The sequence below is a fragment of the Panulirus ornatus genome, chromosome 9 (genome assembly GCF_036320965.1).
Source record: "Panulirus ornatus isolate Po-2019 chromosome 9, ASM3632096v1, whole genome shotgun sequence".
In the NCBI taxonomy this organism is placed as follows: domain Eukaryota; kingdom Metazoa; phylum Arthropoda; class Malacostraca; order Decapoda; family Palinuridae; genus Panulirus; species Panulirus ornatus.
The window spans coordinates 46,004,982-46,026,610 of record NC_092232.1 but is presented as its reverse complement, the minus strand read 5'-3'; the positions used below and the strand labels follow the sequence as shown (position 1 = coordinate 46,026,610).

General features: G+C 45.8%; 1 protein-coding gene across 2 annotated transcripts in view; it reads left to right on the top strand.

The window, feature by feature from the left end:
* Positions 1-21,629, top strand: part of LOC139750387 (solute carrier family 7 member 14-like) — a 579,902-nt gene that overhangs the window by 49,797 nt on the left and 508,476 nt on the right. The window lies entirely within an intron of this gene.

The window sequence follows — 21,629 nt, the reverse complement described above, 5'->3', positions numbered from 1 at the left end:
TAGTCTTCACCTTACCTCACTGGGTATGTACAGAGGCAATGAGCTGGTCCACGTACCTGCAGGATTATGGTAACGCGAGGTCGGGTCAGGTCACGTCAGGGGAGGCAAAGTGATGAATGCAGGATTCCTGCTGGTGCTATGCAGGAGGGAAGAGGCAAGCCATGCGTGGCGGGAGGGAGGTACATGACTGCTAGGTGTCGTGGAGCTTCTGCAAGTAGGAGAAGTGGCACATGGTACATCCCTAAGTCAGTGGGTTTGTGCTTGCTGCAGGTGGCCGTGGGTGTGGCTGTAGGTTCCGCAGGGTTCAAGCCACTTCTCGAGATGGGTATTGATACCTCCACGTGACGAGCAGCGTCGAAGTCCTCCACAGAGGCGAAGGAAAGTCAGGAGTCACATGATGTGTTGCTACTGGCCGTGTAGAACCCCCAGGCCTTCTGTATTCCTCTGTACTCCTTTGTATTCCTCACCTCAGTCAGGGGCTGTCTGTCTTTCTCATATAAGCCGCTGCTGTATTCTTCGTCTCGCCAGCTTTGTCTCGTTCACCTCAGCAATCGTTCTCTTCCTCACCTCAGCCACAAGTCGTCTTCTTCCTCATCTCAGTCGCCTTTGACTTCCTCAACACAGCCACCGCTGTCTTCCTCATCTCAGCCGCCGTTGTCTTCTTCACCTCAGCCACCGTTGTCTACTCATCATAGCCACTGCTGTCTTCCTCATCCCAGCCATCGTTGTCTTCTTCATCTCAGCCACCGTTGTCTTAACCTCAGCCACCGTTAGCCTCCTCAACCTCAGCCACCGTTGGCTTCCTCACCCAAGCCACCGTTGTCTTCTTCACCTCAGCCACCGTTGGCCTCCTCAACCTCAGCCACCGTAGGCCTCCTCACCTCAGCCTCGACTGTCTACCTCCCCTGAGCACCGCTGCCTCTCTCACTTCGGCACCGTTGTCTTCGTGCTTTGGCCACACGCTCGCGTCCTACTCTTCCTAACTACAGTGGACAATGTAAGACATGCTTCGCCTGCTCTTATCTTCATACCTCTCCCTTACATACATCCTCCTCTCCTCCCCGCATCTTCCTCACTTCCTTTGCATTTCCTCCCCTCCCTGCGACCCCCAACTGCTCTCCCCATCACATTACAACACCGATGGTTAGACATCAGCCCAGGGTCTGCGTTCTGTCGCCTTCCCTGGGTCACACTCTACTGTCCTGTCCCCCTTTTCTCCCCACTCCCCACTCCCATCATCCTGTTGGCCACTCTCCACTGCCCGGCCAAGGTCTCAGTGCCGTGCCGAGCCGGGCAGGGCCTGGCACCGTCTCACATAAGGCGACATTAGTGTCCAGGTCTCAGCTTTTGATTAGAATCTGGGGTGAGAGATTTGCAATAGCTGAGGAGCGCCACCGTGGTCGCCAGCCACACACACACACCAGCTGCATCTCATCATCTGCCACATAAAATATACTTGACTCCAGACATTACTGCTTACTCTCTCTAATATATATATATATATATATATATATATATATATATATATATATATATATATATATATATATATATATATATATATATATATATATATATATATATATATATATATATATATATATATATTGGAAGAGATCACAATTGAGGGCGTGATAACTGAATTCCTATCTTAACCAAAAGGAAATGAAACACGATAAGTTCCTAGGTGCACTTTCGTGTAATAATCACATCATCAGGGGAGATATAAGAAAGAATCATAAGTCAGTTGACATACAACGAAGAGACGTAGCTAGGACGCCATTTAGCCATTTGGCGTACTAGCTACGTCTTCTCTGTGTGTGTGTGTGTGTGTGTGTGTGTGTGTGTGTGTGTGTGGAGGAGAGTTGAGCACCACCTGTCCCGCAGCTGGAGCCTGCAAGTGGTAGCGTCAAGTATAGGGAGACGACCAACGTCGTCTTTTGCTGTGGGACACACGACTCCCCTTCAGCCAACCATGCTGGAGTGGCAAGGTACTTAGATTCCCCAGTTACGCTGGAGCAACGGCTCATTTCAAGGGGGAGGGAGCATGCCGAAGTGGAGGCTTATCTGACGTGAAGAACACTGTAGGGTTAGGTTCCATACAGATTGAAGTGGAAGGTTCTTCTAAAGTGCTGGCCGGGGAAAAGAAACTCCTCCCCCCGCTCTCCCTCCCACTCCCTTCAGTGACGTGTTCAGAAAACATATCCAAGGTGCTGGGCTGAAGACACAGAACCTCTGTTCTCAAAGGGAAGAAAAAACCTTTTTTTTTGGAGGAGAATTATGGTCAAATAACCAGTTACTGAGGGAATGGTGACCTCATGAGTCTTGGGGGACATAAGGACATACTCTACCGGCAACAAATGAAAGATTTAACATACACAAGATGATATCAACTGAGCCACACTCACTTGGACAACGCGTTTCTTCGTGAGGGACTTTCATGTACGAGGGGGACATGTACTTTAAAGAAGGAGGTATTACGGGGAAAGTACAAGGAAAGGACGGTTACCAGAAGACCTAATGGTCTTCTGAAATCATCTACTGGAGGATTGCACGTGAAAATGTACTGGAAGGACAGTTTTATAGAAGACCCTACGGTCTATGACGGCGTCATCTGCTGGAGGAGGGTAATTGTATCTTGTGCATATTCAATGATGCAAAAGACAGTCACTTTCGTAACGAGAATGCAGGTCACACGTGGTCGACTAAAGATGAACAAATCTATGAAAAATCAGCATTTCAGTTCTCTCTCTCCCTGTGTGGCTGATTGGATGAGTGCGTGATTACGACATATAGAGCGCTGATTCTCGTCATCAATTATAATTATCCCAGTAATCTGGAATGTAGGTAATGGATGTGCGTGGCCTAGAAAGATTGGTGTTGGACGGCGGGAACCAAGTGTGATGTTGGGACTGAAATAACTTTGTTAAGTACTGGTACCTGATGAGGTGGAGTGTGTGCACGAAACATGTCGTGCCACATGTATAGAAAAATTACAAGTTAATTAAAACTGTATTAACTCTTACTGAAGTGCGATTTTACCTTCATATATATATATATATATATATATATATATATATATATATATATATATATATATATATATATATATATATATATATATATATATATATATATATATATATATATATATATATACAGAGAGAGAGAGAGAGAGAGAGAGAGAGAGAGAGAGAGAGAGAGAGAGAGAGAGAGAGAGAGAGAGAGAGAGAGAGAGAGAGAGAGAGAGAGAGAGAGAGAGAGAGAGAGAGAGAGAGAGAGAGAGAGAGAGAGAGAGAGAGAGAGAGAGAGAGAGAGAGAGAGAGAGAGAGAGAGAGAGAGAGAGAGAGGACAATGCATAGCCCACAGGACCTTCTGATCTTGGTCACGACAGGTTACAGAGCCCCCCCCTGGCGTCGAGATGCGCCCCCAGACCGACGTCTTTCCCTACATACAGCCGGTCGGTGTAAGGGAGGAACTTAAAAAACACTGTCCCCAACACCTGGTGCAGATAGTGCGATACCGCCGCCAGCGAGACTAGCCCAATCTTGACCCCCCTAGACCCCAGACGGCATAACCACGGAGCCCCAGAAGCCAGTGTCCGGAAAGACTCGGAGAAAGGGATTTTACGTTGGCATTAATTACCTCAAATGGCCAGAGTGGTTTTAAGATAATTCGCCTCCTGACTGCAGACCGTCGCGCTAACGAGATGAGCGGCTATCGCCCCACTGAGCCAAAACATTTTCATTCGACCGTAGTTATTCGGCCGAGACCGGCAGACAACCGGGCACGGACTATGTGACCGTGGACATATTTACGTGAGCGATCCGAACGCAACAGCCTTCCCGATCTCGCTACGGGATATCTGTAGTTTTAGGCGTACAACGAACGTCTTTTTTTTTTTTTATTATATACGATGGTTCGGAGAGAGAGACGCTTTTCCGAGCGTGGACCGACGATTTCTTCACAACAAGACCGGATGCTTAAACCATTGAACCAGTCGGTAAAATAGTGTCGTCCACCCCACCCCACCCTCCTTCCCCCCTCATGACGTTGGTCGTCGGCAAAATAAATGAGGCAAGTAGCATGCGACGCTGTCATGCGCTGGCGACGCTGTCATGCGCTGGCGACGCTGTCATGCGCTGGGGACGCTGTCATGCGCTGGCGACGCTGTCATGCGCTGGCGACGCTGTCATGCGCTGGCGACGCTGTCATGCGCTGGCGACGCTGTCATGCGCTGGGGACGCTGTCATGCGCTGGCGACGCTGTCATGCGCTGGGGACGCTGTCATGCGCTGGCGACGCTGTCATGCGCTGGCGACGCTGTCATGCGCTGGCGACGCTGTCATGCGCTGGGGACGCTGTCATGCGCTGGCGACGCTGTCATGCGCTGGCGACGCTGTCATGCGCTGGCGACGCTGTCATGCGCTGGCGACGCTGTCATGCGCTGGGGACGCTGTGCATGGCGAATGCTACGAGAGAGAATGGGTTGCTATGAGCCAGCCAGGGGTGTCAAACCACTGGGCCACATTATAGCATTAATGCAACCGTAAACTTGGTTCAGATATGTTCATTGCTGCTGGTGAACAAGTTTTTGGTCCCTGGGTATGATAGTGTTAGACCCCCGCTCCTGGATAGGATCTTTCACTAATTCCTTAGTAGAATAGTGTTAGATTCCCTGGGTATGATAGTGTAGGATCCCTAGATATGATGGTGTTCGATCCCTGGGTATGATAGTGTAGGATCCCTAGATATGATGGTGTTCGATCCCTGGGTATGATAGTGTAGGATCCCTAGATATGATGGCGTTCGACTCCTGGGTATGATTGTGTAAGATTCAAAGAACGATTGCGTTAGCATCAAGATCCCTAGGTATGATATAGCACTCCGAGTATGATAACGCAAGGTCCATAAGTATGATATAGCACCCAGAGTATGATAATGCACGATCCCTAAGTATGCTATAGCACCCAGAGTATGATAACACAAGATCCCTAGGTATGCTATAGCACCCCGAGTATGATAACGCACGATCCCTAGGTATGATAGGTATGACATTGCTCTAGCCTCACCAGCTCTGGGATGATAACTTAGAAAAACCTGTCACCTGCCAGTGTCACGCAGGTGTATAATAAAACCCATCATGCGTATTAAGTCCGGCATTACAGAAATTGATACTATGACACTTATGTCAAGTCCAGTTTCCCTTGTCGGCTCTGCATCACTTGAATTTTAAGTATAAGTACAAAAAGTACAATGAAAAACAAAAAGGCCAATGCATCCCTTGAATCTTTAAAGTGTAAGTACAATGCGAAAAAAGGCCATTTTTTTAAATTTTTTTTGTTAAAACTGTTGTGGTGCGTGTGACAAGTAAATTCTCCACTTAGCTGAGCAAACATGGAATTATCGTCACAGTCTTGTTCGCTGTAGGCACAGTGTAAAGATACTACAACGAATAACATAGACAATGAACAAATAAGTGTAAAGGTACAATAACGAATAACATAGACAATGAACAAATAAGTGTAAAGATACTACAACGAATAACATAGATAATGAACATATAAGTGTAAAGATACTACAACGAATAACATAGATAATGAACAAATAAGCGTAAAGGTACTATAACGAATAACATAGACAATGAACAAATAAGTGTAATGGTACTATAACGAATAACATAGACAATGAACAAATAAGCGTAAAGGTACTATAACGAATAACATAGATAATGAACAAATAAGTGTAATGGTACTATAACGAATAACATAGACAATGAACAAATAAGCGTAAAGGTACTATAACGAATAACATAGACAATGAACAAATAAGTGTAAAGATACTATAACGAATAACATAGACAATGAACAAATAAATGTGAGAATGACTTAGTTAGGGACGTCAATAAGTACATTTTTATGACCTACTTTGGGAGGTTCCCGGCGAGATATTCCACAGCCATATATATATATATATATATATATATATATATATATATATATATGGAGAGAATGAGTGAGGAAAGATTGACCAAGAGGATATATGTGTCGGTGGTGGAGGGAACGAGGAGAAGAGGGAGACCAAATTGGAGGTGGAAAGATGGAGTGAAAAAGATTTTGTGTGATCGGGGCCTGAACATGCAGGAGGGTGAAAGGAGGGCAAGGAATAGAGTGAATTGGAACGATGTGGTATACCGGGGTTGACGTGCTGTCAGTGGATTGAATCAAGGCATGTGAAGCGTCTGGGGTAAACCATGGAAAGCTGTGTAGGTATGTATATTTGCGTGTGTGGACGTATGTATATACATGTGTATGGGGGGGGGGGGTTGGGCCATTTCTTTCGTCTGTTTCCTTGCGCTACCTCGCAAACGCGGGAGACAGCGACAAAGTATAAAAAAAAAAAAAAAATATATATATATATATATATATATATATATATATATATATATATATATATATATATATATATATATATAAAGAAAGAAAGAAAGAAGAGAAGATGAGGAAAAAGAAAAGAGGGAACCCGGTAAAGGCTGAGGGAGTTTCTTTTATGGGGGAACATTGAGAGCAACTGTGAGCACACCCAACACTATTGGCACAAATTTCAATTTCTGAAACTGGAGGTGGCAGTGAGGGAGCGTCTCTCAGCGGCGGTCGGAGGGCTACGGTGGCGCCCTTTGCTACAAACCTCGCTACGTGTCGTTGCTGCTGCTCCTCCTCCTCCTCCTACTTGCTCCGTGATGCTTGATCCCTCATCTGGGAAGCTGACGGCATCAAAGATCCAGTCCTCTTTCTCAAGAAGTTTAAATCTCCTGTATATGACACAAGCTCTTAGGAGCCTGACATGCACTAATGTCTATTGGGCGTGACCTGATGGGGTAATGACATGACCTAAGGTGCCAGACCTGATGACATGACCTAAGGTGCCACATGACCCTGTATATAACGATAGAACCCAAAGTATTCATGACATGGCAATATACGTATGAAGTGACCCTTCGTGCGTTCCGAATATTCGTTCTTATAAATATATCACTTTTTTTAGAAATTGAAGTATATGAAAGGATGAAGGGGGGTCCAGCTCCCCCGCCCCGTGCACCTTTAGTCGCCTTCTACGACACGCAGGGAATACGTGGGAAGTAATCTTTACTGAACGCAAGAATTGGTTATCTCGTATATTTGGTTGGTATTTTGTGTAAACATCTGCTGCCTCTGTGACGGCATTAAACCTGCGAGGCATCATGGATACCACCAGCATGGAGGCTAGACTGCCTCTCTCATCTTCTACTTCGATGCCACATGAACGGCTGATTATAGATAAGACTTATCAACCTGGTCCTCCTCCAGGGGGTAACGGTGCGTGGTCGGCCGCTGTGTTGCCGATCGGTTGACGACCTCAGTCTGGCGATGTCGTCGCCTGATCCATCCATACAGAGACGGTGGTGTTCCGGCGTACACAGCCCCACCGCCGCTGCTAGCTAGGCAAATTTAGAAATGCTGTGCCCTCACTGTAGAGGAGGACAATGGCTCCCCGTCACGGCCACTCATCTAACATCCTACCCGAGTTCCTGACCGTCACAGCCACTCCTCTAACATCCTACCCGAGTTCCTGACCGTCACAGCCACTCCTCTGACATCCTACTCGAGTTCCCGACCGTCACAGCCACTCCTCTAACATCCTACTCGAGTTCCCGACCGTCACAGCCACTCCTCTGACATCCTACTCGAGTTCCCGACCGTCCCAGCCACTCCTCTGACATCCTACCCGAGTTTCCGGCCGCTACAGCCACTCCTCTAACATCCTACCCGAGTTCCCGACCGTCACAGCCACTCCTCCAACACACGTAACCTCTCACTGCACATAGACCGCTTCTGCCCTCTTAGAGTTCTCTGACTACAATATTATTTCTATTAATTCTAGATGGGCACGACCAGCCACTAGTTCCTCCTCCTTCGAAACGCCAACTTTGGCACTCTGGTAGAGCTCAGTGGTTATCCCTGCGCGTCTTTTCTATCGACTTCCCCTGGGATGAGTACTGCTTCTCTGGTCGGGATGCCTCCTGTTGCGCTGAACGTATAGCGGAGGCTATATTGACTACGATGGAGAACCGCAATTCATCTTCCAAATCTTTTTCCTCTCAGTCGTACTTTGATTGCTTCTGTTCTGTCTGTCGCATTAGGGACGGTGCGTAGCAGCGGACCATGGCACTTCACTTCCCCAGAAACCCATCCTGCCTTCATTACTGCTCGGAGTCACTGCCAGGCTGTTCTTCAAAGTGCCGAGCGCAATTTCCTAAAACGAAAAGTGTGCTAACCTGACTTCTGCTCACAAGCCTTTTCGTCCGTAACCGAAAGCATCTCGAACAACTTCTGTCATACAACTTTACTCCCTCGCTACAGATCTGATCAATGGGTGTTAACCTGTAAGTGATGAAGTCGCTCTTTTGAGCACCTTGTTTTCTCTAGATCAACTATGGATGAATCACATTCTAATCCTCCGTCTCACGTGCTCCTGCTGAGCCCTTACCCTCTCCTATATCTCCCTCCTTCGGGGTCTTCCAGATGCTCTCCTAGATCCAGATGGACAAGACGTATGTCTCAGATGGCATACATCCTCGAGTTGTAGGGGAGTGTACATCTGAGCTTTCACCAATCCTTGCTCGCTCCATTTCGCCTCTCTGTAAAAACCCAGATTCCTCCTTTCGTTTCGAAGCATGCCTTGGTGCAGCCCATCCCTAAGCATGGAGACCACTCTAACCCCTCTAACTATCGCCCCATAACCCCTCTAACTATCGCCCCATAACCCCCTCTAACTATCGCCCCATAACCTTCTCTAACTATCGCCCCCCATTACTCTCACTTCTCCTGTCTCCAAAATCTTTGCAACTCTCACTTTCTGAAACACTTAGAATCTTATTCCCTTCCTCTAGATCACCAGTTTGATTTCGCAGTGATAGATCTACTGGCGATCTTTCTCATACAACTCACTTCTGGTGCTCCTCTCGAAGGGATTTTGATGAAACTTTTGTCATAGTTCTCGACATCTTTAAAGCATTTGACAGGGTGTGGAGTAATTCGCTTCTTTCCCATCTCCCTTCCTTTGGTCCCACTGCTTCTCTCTCTCTCTCTCTCTCTCTCTCTCTCTCTCTCTCTCTCTCTCTCTCTCTCTCTCTCTCTCTCTCTCTCTCTCTCTCTCTCTCTCTCTCTCTCTCTCTCTCTCTCTCTCTCTCTCTCTCTCTCTCTGTACCCTAATGAACAGCATCCCTTCTGGTTGTTCCATTACAGTAGTCGTCGCTGGAGTAGCCTCTCCCTTCCCATCCCTCTTTAGGGATCTGTCCTTTCATCTATTCTCTTTCTTCTCTCAGTAAATTATCTCACCAACTTCTGCCCCTATCCACTCTTATGCCGATGATTCCACTGTGGAACACTGCACCTCTCACTGTTTCTCGTCCTCACTCCCCTCCTCGTTCTATTTCTCGTACTGACGACATATCTTCGCTCAGGTCGGACCTGTACAGCTTGTGGGAGCGGATAACCAGTAACTATTGTAATATTTGATAGTGCTAAACCGCAATTACTCCCCATATCTTCATATCAGAGTCACTTGTTGCCCTCTGTTTGGTTTCAAGACACCGGAATTCAGCCCTGTAACAATATGAACTGTAATAACATACCCCATCTATATCTTCTTCTCTTTTCTGGATACCCTATAGAATCAACCTCAGAAAGTCTGCTTCCCAAATGCTGGCAGTGTTATGCAGGTGTAGTAATCATTTTCCTTGTCAAGCAGCTGTTTCACAGATGTTTATCTCGCCCAAGTATATAGAGTAGTGATCACACATCCAGCGGTGGCTCATCCTTCACACCTCTCTATTAACTAGAGTGGAATCAAAGTCTTTCGTCTGATTAATCAATTCTCTTGGCGTCGCCTCTCTTCATCCTTTCCCCCCACCTTTCCCGTGCAGCGCGACGTACCCCTCTCTCTCTCTCTCCCTCTCTCTCTCTCTCTCTCTCTCTCTCTCTCTCTCTCTCTCTCTCTCTCTCTCTCTCTCCTCTGAAGGTATGGATCTAGCCACAGTTCTCGCGAGGTGTCTAGACGCGTCTCCTTTTCCCCAAAAGGCTTGAGCGCGTGGTGCACGTTTGGCTGCTGCTACACACACACACACACACACACACACACACACACACACACACACACAAACACACACACACACACCCAAACACACACACGCACACCTTTTTCATACATATTCGCCATTACCTGCGTTAGCGAGGTAGCGTTAAGAACAAAGGACTGAATGAGCCTTAGAGGGAATATCCTCACTTGGCCCCCCTGCTCTGTCCCTTTTTTTTTTTAACCCCCCCCCTTCCCCCTCAAGACCTGCAAATTCACTACAATTAGTGGACGATCTCTCTTATCTTCCTGCTACAGTGAAGTGTACATAATATCACACTGTTCAGTACGGCTGTCATGCGTCTTCTGCCACACTGTGACGCCCCTTCACGTTCCTCTGCTCCATGTGGTATGTCACAATCCACTCCACATGCTGTGGTCATAGCCTCTATGTCTCTCTAGACTGGCGTTCTCTTTACCATCATCATCTTTTACTTTATCTGTTCTCTCGTCAGTTAATTTCCTCAAAGATATTTTTCCCCAATGTCTTTCTTTTTTTGTCCCCCCATTTTACCTCTTTCCCTCCCCACACCTGACCACCAGTCTGTGTCCTGGAGTGAGGTCCCTTCTCAGGCAAGTGTTTCCCCGCGACCCTCCCTCCCTCTCTGACCACCAAGCGGCTTCCCCAGACACTCGTTAAGCCCGCCTCACCTCAGTACATGGAGGTGCCATCCGTCGTCTAGGTTTTCCCCCTGGGAGCGACTGTACCTCGCAGACTTAGAGTCTCTGATGTGTTCAAGTGTACACCTTAAGCTGCCTTTCTGTGGCCAGCTCCGTCCTGGGAGTAAACTGGGGTTTTGTTTTGATGTTCCCACCTGCAACAAATGTGAGAGTAGTTTATATTGTTTTGTGTTGCAGGTGTGACTGTGAGGCTTGAAGCAGCACACAGTTCCAGTTGTTTCCTTTACATGTATATATATATATATATATATATATATATATATATATATATATATATATATATATATATATATATATATATATATATATATATATATATATATATATATATATATATATATATTTCTTTCTTCTTTCAAACTATTCGCAATTTCCCGCATTAGCGAGGTAGCGTTAAGAACAGAGGACTGGGCCTTTGAGGGAATACCCTCACCTGGCCCCCTTCTCTGTTCCTTCCTTTGGAAAATTAAAAAAAAAAAACGAGAGGGGAGGATTTCCAGCCACCCGCTCCCTCCCCTTTTAGTCGCCTTCTACGACACGCAGGGAATACGTGGGAAGTATTCTTTCTCCCCTATCCCCAGGGATAATATAAATATATATATATATATATATATATATATATATATATATATATATATATATATATATATATATATATATATATATATATATATATATATATATAAAAGAAAACGAGTACGTGCTTAAGGGACGGTATACTGTCCTTCACTGACCAGGGGGAACATACTCATATCTGGGGCTGCCATCCCCTTACCAACACTGTAGTAGGACTTTATCCCCCGTCTTTCGTAAAGAAAAAAGAAAACTTTTCGTCCACGTCTGATATATATATATATATATATATATATATATATATCTTTCCTCTCTTGTAACGCCATGTTGTTATTTCTGGCCATTGAATCTCTGTGTGACATAAAGCGAAGAAAATGTTGTGAGCTACGTTCTTGAAATATCTTTGTATTCGGAAAACTTTGGATCAAACTCTTGAGTTTCCACTCGTTTTTTTTTTCCCTGTTGCAATAGTTTCTGGTCTTTCTTCATCAGCTTTGATCATTAAGCAAAGGGAATTCGTCTTGTTATAGTTCTTTGTATTATTTCTAGTTTTCTTCCACTTTTCGCCATCTCGTCTGGTGGGCAGAACTGAAGTGCGAAGTGTAAATGGTGGTGTGACTGAGGCAATGAACTGAGTCATCTAGTTCATACTTCCGGGTTATCTATTCCCAGATCCTGTTTTCTTTATCAGATGATAAAGAAAACAGATCGGGTCGTCCAGGGACCTGTTTTTTTTACTTCTTATATGTATGGTAATGGCTTACCAAACGTTTTCGACTAGCGTTTGATGTTTTCGTGACCAGAATGCATTACGTCGTCTACACTTTGGGGTCGGGGGGGAGAAAGACGATCACTGGCCATGTCTCTATCCACTGCATCACTGGCCATGTCTCTATCCATTGCATCACTGGCCATGTCTCTATCCACTGCATCGCTGGCCATGTCTCTATCCACTGCATCACTGGCCATGTCTCTATCCACTGCATCACTGGCCATGTCTCTATCCACTGCATCACTGGCCATGTCTCTATCCACTGCATCACTGGCCATGTCTCTATCCACTGCATCACTGGCCATGTCTCTATCCACTGCATCACTGGCCATGTCTCTATCCACTGCATCACTGGCCATGTCTTTATCCACTGCATCACTGGCCATGTCTCTATCCACTGCATCACTGGCCATGTCTCTATCCACTGCATCACTGGCCATGTCTCTATCCACTGCATCACTGGCCATGTCTCTATCCACTGCATCACTGGCCATGTCTTTATCCACTGCATCACTGGCCATGTCTCTATCCACTGCATCACTGGCCATGTCTCTATCCACTGCATCACTGGCCATGTCTCTATCCACTGCATCACTGGCCATGTCTCTATCCACTGCATCACTGGCCATATCTCTATCCACTGCATCACTGGCCATGTCTCTATCCACTGCATCAGTTGGTCAAAAATCTCTCCTACACCTTAAATGGACTCAACTATTTTCGGTTGAATATCCTAATCTCATGTAAACTTACGAACATTTTTGGTATTCGTCCTGGTGTGTGTGTGTGTGTGTGTGTGTGTGTGTGTGTGTGTGTGTGTGTGTGTGTGTGTGTGTGTGTGTGTCTTGCCCTGTCCTATCCTGTGTCCTGTCCTGTCCTACCCTGCTCCCTTGTCCCCTCCAGATCATTGACATGAATAATGCAGTACCCAGCTGGTCATGCTGGGCCCGTGTGGTGGTGCTCCCTCATTTTTCGATACCATTCGTTGTTTGCTGTTTGGTAAGGCAGCTCAGGGCACAACACATGCATACCCGATGTCCTCTGCTATGTGCTTTCAGTCCACCTTAAAAAAAAAAAAAGATGATTCGGTCCTTTACTAAGAGGTTTGGATAGTCTAAGTGTACTGCAACATCTGAAGATGCCTTTGAATTCCACAAAACTCTAGGTATGGATAAAGATAAATGACTGAAACTTGTTATGAATCATCGTTTGATGCGAGAGACATGTTTATATTTCAGTTATTACTTTATAATCTTCTTGAACTTTGATGATTTTGTTTATTAATATATGCAGAAGTTGACCTAAAAGCAGTGAGGCTATTAGCTTGAAAATTTAATGTTCACTTCTTACATCTTTGTTTTTGTTCATATATATATATATATATATATATATATATATATATATATATATATATATATATATATATATATATATATATATATATATATATATATATATATATATATATATATATATATATATATATATATATATATATATATATATATATATATTGTTACGAAGACGTGTGTGTTTGTATCTATTTCTTATCAGGGCGAGGAGTGATGCTTGACGCTGGCTCGGAGTTTCTGTCCACCCAGCATTTTACGAGAGTGTAACTACGCCGAGACTCTGGGACCCTCCAACCAATGAGAACTTCCCCTATATTTCTATAGCCAATCGAAATGTAAGGTTTATAGCAGCAAGGGTGAACACTTGTCTTCTGGTACCCACAACACCCGCTGAGACTTGATTCCTTTCTCTGAAGCCCAGCGAGGTGGGTGGTGTCCCCTGCTGTAAGTCCTGCTGTGTTGTAAGCCTGTAAGCCCTGCTGTGCTATAAGCCCGTTACCCTAGTGTTGTGCTGTAAGCCCGTTATAATTATCAGTGTAATGTTATCGAAGAACTGCCTTAGAGGAAAGAGAACTCCTGGCTTGAAATCTTATCTGGAATGTTAAGTCATGTACGAATGTTATCTTATGTTCAATGTTAAGCTCACTTTCAATGTTAACGTAATGTTTCATGCTTGATTTATGTGCCTATCTTTGTACACTTGAAATCTTTCATTATAAGTAGATTTAATGTGATGCTGGTCTTTAATTCAATCCCATAACTTTATTATTGTGTTATCCTGAGTTGTGCCACTTGACAAATCTATAACGTCCTTGCAAAACAAGGACCAGTAGTATTTGTAACAATATATATATATATATACATATATATATATATATATATATATATATATATATATATATATATATATATATATAGACTGTATAAATGACAACGGTAACGGGGACACTAGAAGGCTAATGTGCAGCAGCGGGGAGTCGGTGACAGCTTAAAAAACTACTGAGTGTAATTACATTTTCTTGTCAAGTTAATTCTTTTCTTTACTAGACAACCCAATCGTGGGCCAATGACGCCTCCTGTTTTCTGTCTTTCCATGTAAACTCCTGTATCATCAGCAAATAACAATTGACTCACTTCCCAGGCCCTCTCATGCCCCTCTCTGCAAGTCTCTCGCATATACCTCCCTCATTACCCTATCTATAAACAAATTAAACAACACATCCCTGCCGCAGACCGACTATCACTTCGAACCTTTCACTCTCCTCTCTTCCTACTCGTGCACAACTACTTCTCTGCTTCTGGCAACTTTCCTCCCACGCTGTATATTCTGAAGATTTCCACAAAGCATCTCTATCAACCCTACCATATGCATTCTCTAGATCCATAATACCACACACAAATCTATCTATTTTTCTAAGTATTTCTCACATACATTCTTGAAAGCAAACACCCGATCCACACATCCTCTACCACTTCTGAAACCACAGTGCTAATCTCCAATCTGATGCTCTGTACATGCCTTCACCTTCTCAATCACTAACCTCGTTATACAACTTATCAGATACACTCAACAAACTCTGTAATTTGAAATATTACTTTTGTCCCCTTTGCCTTTATACAGTGGCACTATACATGCATTCCACCAATCCTTAGGCACTTCACTATGATCCACACATACATCGAAAATCCTAACTCACCAATCAACAACATAGCCACCCCCTTTCTTAATAGATTCAACAGCAACACCATCCAATCCAACCTCTTTGACACACTTCATCCTACTTAAGGATTTCAACACTCAACCTATCATAATCCATTTTCGTTCTCAGCCACACCGCTCTGAAGGTAACTCTCCCTTAACACTCTTTAACACACTCCCACATCTTGTCCTTCAGTGGATGTGCCACCCCCATCCTCTGCCCTCGCCCTCACACTAACCCTTGACTTTACTCCTCATGACGTTCCCAGACCATTCTTCCTCCTTGCCCTTGAGCTTTGTTTCCCTCAGAGCTAGAACACGTAGGCTCCTCTTCTCAAACATACTACCTACCTATCTCTGTCTTCTTCTCATCTTGGTTACATCAACGCACATCTAGACAACCCAACCTTTGCCTACTAGGAGGATGAACACTGCTCGCTTGGCTTCTTCATCTGTTCTTACTTTTGGAAAGAGAAATACAAGGAGGAGAGGGTTTTCAGTCCCCACCCAACTCCCTGTTTTACATGAGCCCCTCATAGTAGGGAGGGGATACGAAGTCCAAGATCATTTTTTGGGCTAATTATGAAGAATTTCATACAATTATCAAAACCAAACCAAACCTTATCTAGTCTAAGGCCGGTATGGCCAATCTAACCTGGGGTTTGATTTGGTTTGGCTTCGAGTAAACTAAAGGAACGTTTCGAAGACTACGTTTCGATGGAACGTTTCGAAGACGCTTTAGGGCTGCAACAATCAAGGACTCATATAGTCAGTATAGATGATAAGAAATATGTGGACTGAGTGGCAACGTTCGTAACCTACTGTATAATTTAGCGCCTAAACTGAGCAGAGATCAGGGATTTATAACATGGTGGTCTACCTTTGGCACACACGGGATTATCTGCCATGTCAGACACTCGATGATGGAATTCAAAACCTTCTGTTTCCCCTGTAAATGTCGAGCAACGATCCTGCGCGGCGATGCGATGAGATACATCAGAATAATTCCCAGAACAACCGATACAATTTTCGTGGCTTCAAGGAACAAAAGCGCGAGCGAATCCAAACCATGAAACACGGTTTACGCACGACAACAAAGATTCTTGATCCTATGCTGATATTCCATTAAAGAAAACGACAGAATCAAAACAAAAACTAGAACGAATGTATTCTAATTTGATATGATCACATAACAAACAGATAAGGCTATAAGGTCCTTTAGATATCCATAAAAAGAGAGTGTTACCGTATGACCTCGATGTACAGGCCAAGAATAGCAGTGGAACAAAAGGAACAAGAGAGGACTTGCCTCCAGACGAACTTATCGTTTTCTTCCCTTGAAAATTCATGACTTTTAGTTGTTTTTTTTCTTTCTGTCTCCCCTCAAGTAATGCGTCGTTTTCTTCACGTCTGCAACAACTTTAATTCTGTAAGAATGGGTCGATACGCTGAATATAAAGATGGCGCAAGAAATATCATTATCATTATCATTATCAATCATTAGTAGTCGTTCTATCATTATTATTATCATCATTATTATCATTATTATTCTTATCATCATTTATTCAGAGGTGAGACAGACGATGTGTCTCAAATGGCTGAAGTACACTGGATATGAGTCTGGAGGAGGTGCACAAGCAGCTAGACTTAATGATAACATATAACTGATAAAGTTATTTAATAGATTCTCTCCCTTCGTCTACAGCCATGGAAGGGCTGGTCGGGACTACCACCAGCAGTGAATATCGTACAGTGTCTACCTAGCCCGACCAGCAGTGCCTGGTGGCCAATACTCAGCAGTGCCTGATGGTCAATACTCAGCAGTGCCTTGTGGTCAATACTCAGCAGTGCCTGATGGTCAATACTCAGCAGTGCCTGGTGGTCAATATTCAGCAGTGCCTGACGCTCAGCAGTGCCTGGCTCTCGGCAGTGCCTGGCGCTCAGCAGTGCATGGTGCTTAACAGTGCAATGTACTCAGCAGTACTTGCCGTTCATTACCAAGAGGTGCTTCGTGCATTAGCAGTGCCTGGCGCTAAGCAGTACCGGGTGCACATCATCCAGCAGTGCCTTGTGCACATCATCCAACAGTGCCTGGTGCACAGTACCTAGCAGTGCCTGGTGCACGGTACCCAGCAGTGCATGGTGCACATCATACAGCAGTGCCTGGTGCACATCATACAGCAGTGCCTGGTGGACGGTACCCAGCAGTGCCTGATGCACAGTACCCAGCAGTGCCTGATGCACAGTACCCAGCAGTGCCTGGTGCACAGTACCCAGCAGTGCCTGGTACATGTTGCCCAGCACTGCCTGGTGCTTTGAAGGTTTATACACTGTCATTAATCTCAGGTAATTAATCTCGTTAATTAAAGCTCTGAGGAGCGATATAATTAATAACGTTTTGGCACGAGCATTTTATCATCTGTGCCTCGCCCAGGTGGATACTGGTGCTCCCAGGTGGATACTGCTGCTGGCAGGTGGATACTGCTGCTGGCAGGTGGAAACTGGTGCTCCCAGGTGGATACTGGTGCTCCCAGGTGGATATTGGTGCTGGGAGGTGGATAGTGGTGCTCCCAGGTGGATATTGGTGCTGGGAGGTGGATATTGGTGCTGAGAGGTGGATAGTGGTGTTGGGAGGTGGATATTGGTGCTGAGAGGTGGATAGTGGTGTTGGGAGGTGGATAGTGGTGCTGGGAGGTGGATAGTGGTGTTGGGAGGTGGATAGTGGTGTTGGGAGGTGGATAGTGGTGCTGGGAGGTGGATAGTGGTGCTGGATGGTGGATATTGGTGCTGGGAGGTGGATAGTGGTGCTGGGAGGTGGATAGTGGTGTTGGGAGGTGGATATTGGTGCTGAGAGGTGGATAGTGGTGTTGGGAGGTGGATAGTGGTGCTGGGAGGTGGATAGTGGTGCTAAGAGGTGGGTGGATAGTGGTGCTGGGAGGTGGATAGTGGTACTGGGAGGTGGATATTGGTGTTGGGAGGTGGATAGTGGTGCTGGGAGGTGGATAGTGGTGCTGGGAGGTGGATAGTGGCGCTGGGAGGTGGATAGTGGTGCTGAGAGGTGGATAGTGGTGCTGGGAGGTGGATAGTGGTGCTGGGAGGTGGATAGTGGTGCTGGGAGGTGGATAGTGGTACTGGGAGGTGGATAGTGGTGCTGGGAGGTGGATAGTGGTGCTGGGAGGTGGATAGTGGTGCTAGGAGGTGGATAGTGGTGCTGGGAGGTGGATAGTGGTGCTGGGAGGTGGATAGTGGTGCTAGGAGCTGGATGCTGGTGCTAGGAGGTGGATAGCGGTGCTGGGAGGTGGATAGCGGTGCTGGGAGGTGGATAGTGGTGCTGGGAGGTGGATAGTGGTGCTGGGAGGTGGATAGTGGTGCTAGGAGGTGGATGCTGGTGCTGACGAGAACATAATAGTGGTGAAGGATGGATGCAGGTGCTAACAGGTAGGTGCTGGTTCTGACGATTGTATGCGAGTGCTGACGAGTGGATGCTGGCACAGACCAGTAGTTAATGGTGCTGACGAGTGGATGCTGGTGCTGACCAGTAGAATATGGTGCTGACGAGTGGATACTGGTGCTGACGAGTGGATACTGGTGCTGACGAAGTGATACGAAGAGTGACGAGCGGTTACTGGTGCTGACGAGTGGATACTGAGGCTGACGAGTGGATGCTGGTGCTGACGAGTGGATGCTGGTGCTGACGAGTGGATGCTGGTGCTAACGAAGGGATACGAAGAGTGACGAGTGGATACTGGTGCTGACGAGTGGATGTTGGTGCTGAGAGGTGGATGGTAATGCTGATAAGTGGATGCTAGTTCAGACGAGTGGATGTTGGCGCTACTGACGAGTGGATGATGGTCGTAACTAATTACACTCATTACACATTTCGGAGATGAAAGTCGCTATAATCATCGCTAATTTCGTAGCGTTGAGCACGACTACGACGCTTGTCAATTGCTAACTGGCTCCAGCTGGTGTCGAGGATACGGAAGGGGTGGGTCCCTAGTGTTTACAATTCCCATCCCCCTCACTGGATCTAGCGTTGTGTCGCTTTGTAGCAAGTTTTGGCTAACCTTGAGCACAGAGGTGTTGCTTCACCGTCCTCGCTGCTCATCATTTACTCTCAGAGAGAGAGAGAGAGAGAGAGAGAGAGAGAGAGAGAGAGAGAGAGAGAGAGAGAGAGAGAGAGAGTCGACCAGTGCACACGTACTCTTCTCCCATCTCATCTTCTTCCCGTAACCTAACGTGTGTGTTCGCGTCGTGTTCTTGATCATGTAGTGGGTTGAATCTTTCTCCCTCTTAGTCATGGCTGGAGATGGTGTAGGTATTATAAACACAGAGCGAAAAGAGTTATCTTGACGTATACAGTACATTATTATAGTACAATGGCTTGCGTCTCTTGTGCTGTATGCTTAGGTTCTATCATGCTACTGACATGTACTTCCCCGGCTGTGTGAAGGGCCAAGTGTGGCTCATTGTTGGATAACTCATTTGCCAAACATGAACATGGATACTTCGTCAGTGCTCGACCTGTGCAGATAACTCTGGCATCGTAGAAAACGTACCATAACCCCGATCATCGAGAGAGCCTACGATCTTTTCTTTATCTGTTATGTTAGGGACCAGGATGAGAAATGAGTCCCACACACACACACACACACACACACATATATGCTGAGAAATGCACTCGTGTCACAATGCTTCATAGTTGGTTGAGCTGCAGATTGTGATCGATGTGTGTGTGTGTGTGTGTGTGTGTGTGTGTGTGTGTGTGTGTGTGTGTGCCTGTTATTTCTGCCATGGTGCCTTCAGTCCAGCAAGGTATTTCCAAGAAGAAGAAGAAGAAGAAGAAGTGTATTCTAAGATATTCGACTATACCATCTGATGTGCTCCCGGTGCTTCAAGACGAAGGAGTCCCCACTCTCGAACCTCCAGACCCATTTTCCCTGGAATTAGAGGACGAACAGGATGACGAATTTTGTGAGACACGTCAGCCATCAACATCAAGAGATTTTGATTCCACACCTAACGTGACGTCTGCTGAAACCACACGGGATCACGCAGGATATGAAGGAAGCGACGACCTCGCCACAGATCTGGGACTCTCGAAGTGTAAGGTGGAACTCTTAAGGGGTTCGAGACTTTTAGGTTCGAGACCTCCTTGTTGACGATGTGGTAGTGTCTATGTTTCGCGTCCGCCAGAAAGATTGGCTCCGTTCTTTGAGATGGAAGGTAACCTCGTCGCCTATAGTGATGTAGATTGTCTAATGACAGTCTTCGATAGTACCCACAACCCTGAGAAGTGGAGACTGTTCATAGACTCGTCAAAGACGTAGCCTTAAGGCCTCAGATTCCCTTACCATCTGTCTAACATCTCCTGACAGCTGACGGCTGTAATCACATACCTTCTGGTGGATGATGACAGCGTGTTGCCGTCAATTCCCGTTGGTCGAACAGTCCTTAAGGAGGAATCTTTCATCAACATGAAACACACTTTGAACTGTATGAACTACATGATATACCAACGAAAGGCTTGTGACGACTTGAAGTATGTTGTTACTTTTGGACTGCAGCAGCAGAGCTACGCCGAAGTCTTACCCTCTCCTGTGAGTATGCGAGTCAAACAAGGGCTCCCCATCACAACAAGTGGGGCACTAGGCTTCCAGACAGTCGCTGAAACCTGGAACGAAAAACCATCCATCGCCCTTCTGCTGGTATAGGATCGTGTAGGATTTGGCTACCGCCTCTGCACATCAAACTGGGCCTCAGAAAGGTCCTCAGTGAGGCTACGGTACCTCGACGGAAACTTCCTGAGGCGATCAGTGAGGCGAGAATCAAGGAGGGTGTTCTCGTCTGGTCCACAGATCCGCGAGCTCTTCAGAGACGAGCAAGTCGACCGTGTCCTTAGTCGTGGTGAGGAGACAGCGTGGAGTGCTCTCTCTCCGGCTGCTAGCGACCACCTCTCGAGGAAACACCAAGGCTGACAACTACAAGGAACTCCGTGGAAAACCCGTGGTAATCCTACCAGAAAATGTGTGTTGCAAAATGTCTTTTAAATATACATTTTCTCCCACTCTGATGTGTTCCTGCTAACTGAAGGTGCATTGAGCGGTGAGCAGGAGGAATGTTGTCTATTAAGACATCTTCGGCGATCGAGAAACGGTACCAGGGCAGCAGGAGATGCTCCAGGACTTGTATACAAGCGACAGGCGAAGAGGCGTCGCGTTAAATACAGATGCGTCAGTATAGTGTACATGTTAAACGTAAAATAACATTTTTTTTTAAAGGAAAACGTAGCCATTCGAGCGTTTTTTGTTTTATGGTCGTTTTCCGTGTTCAGCGTTGCCAAATCCATCAGCGGAAACGTATCTCGTCACCAAAACGTA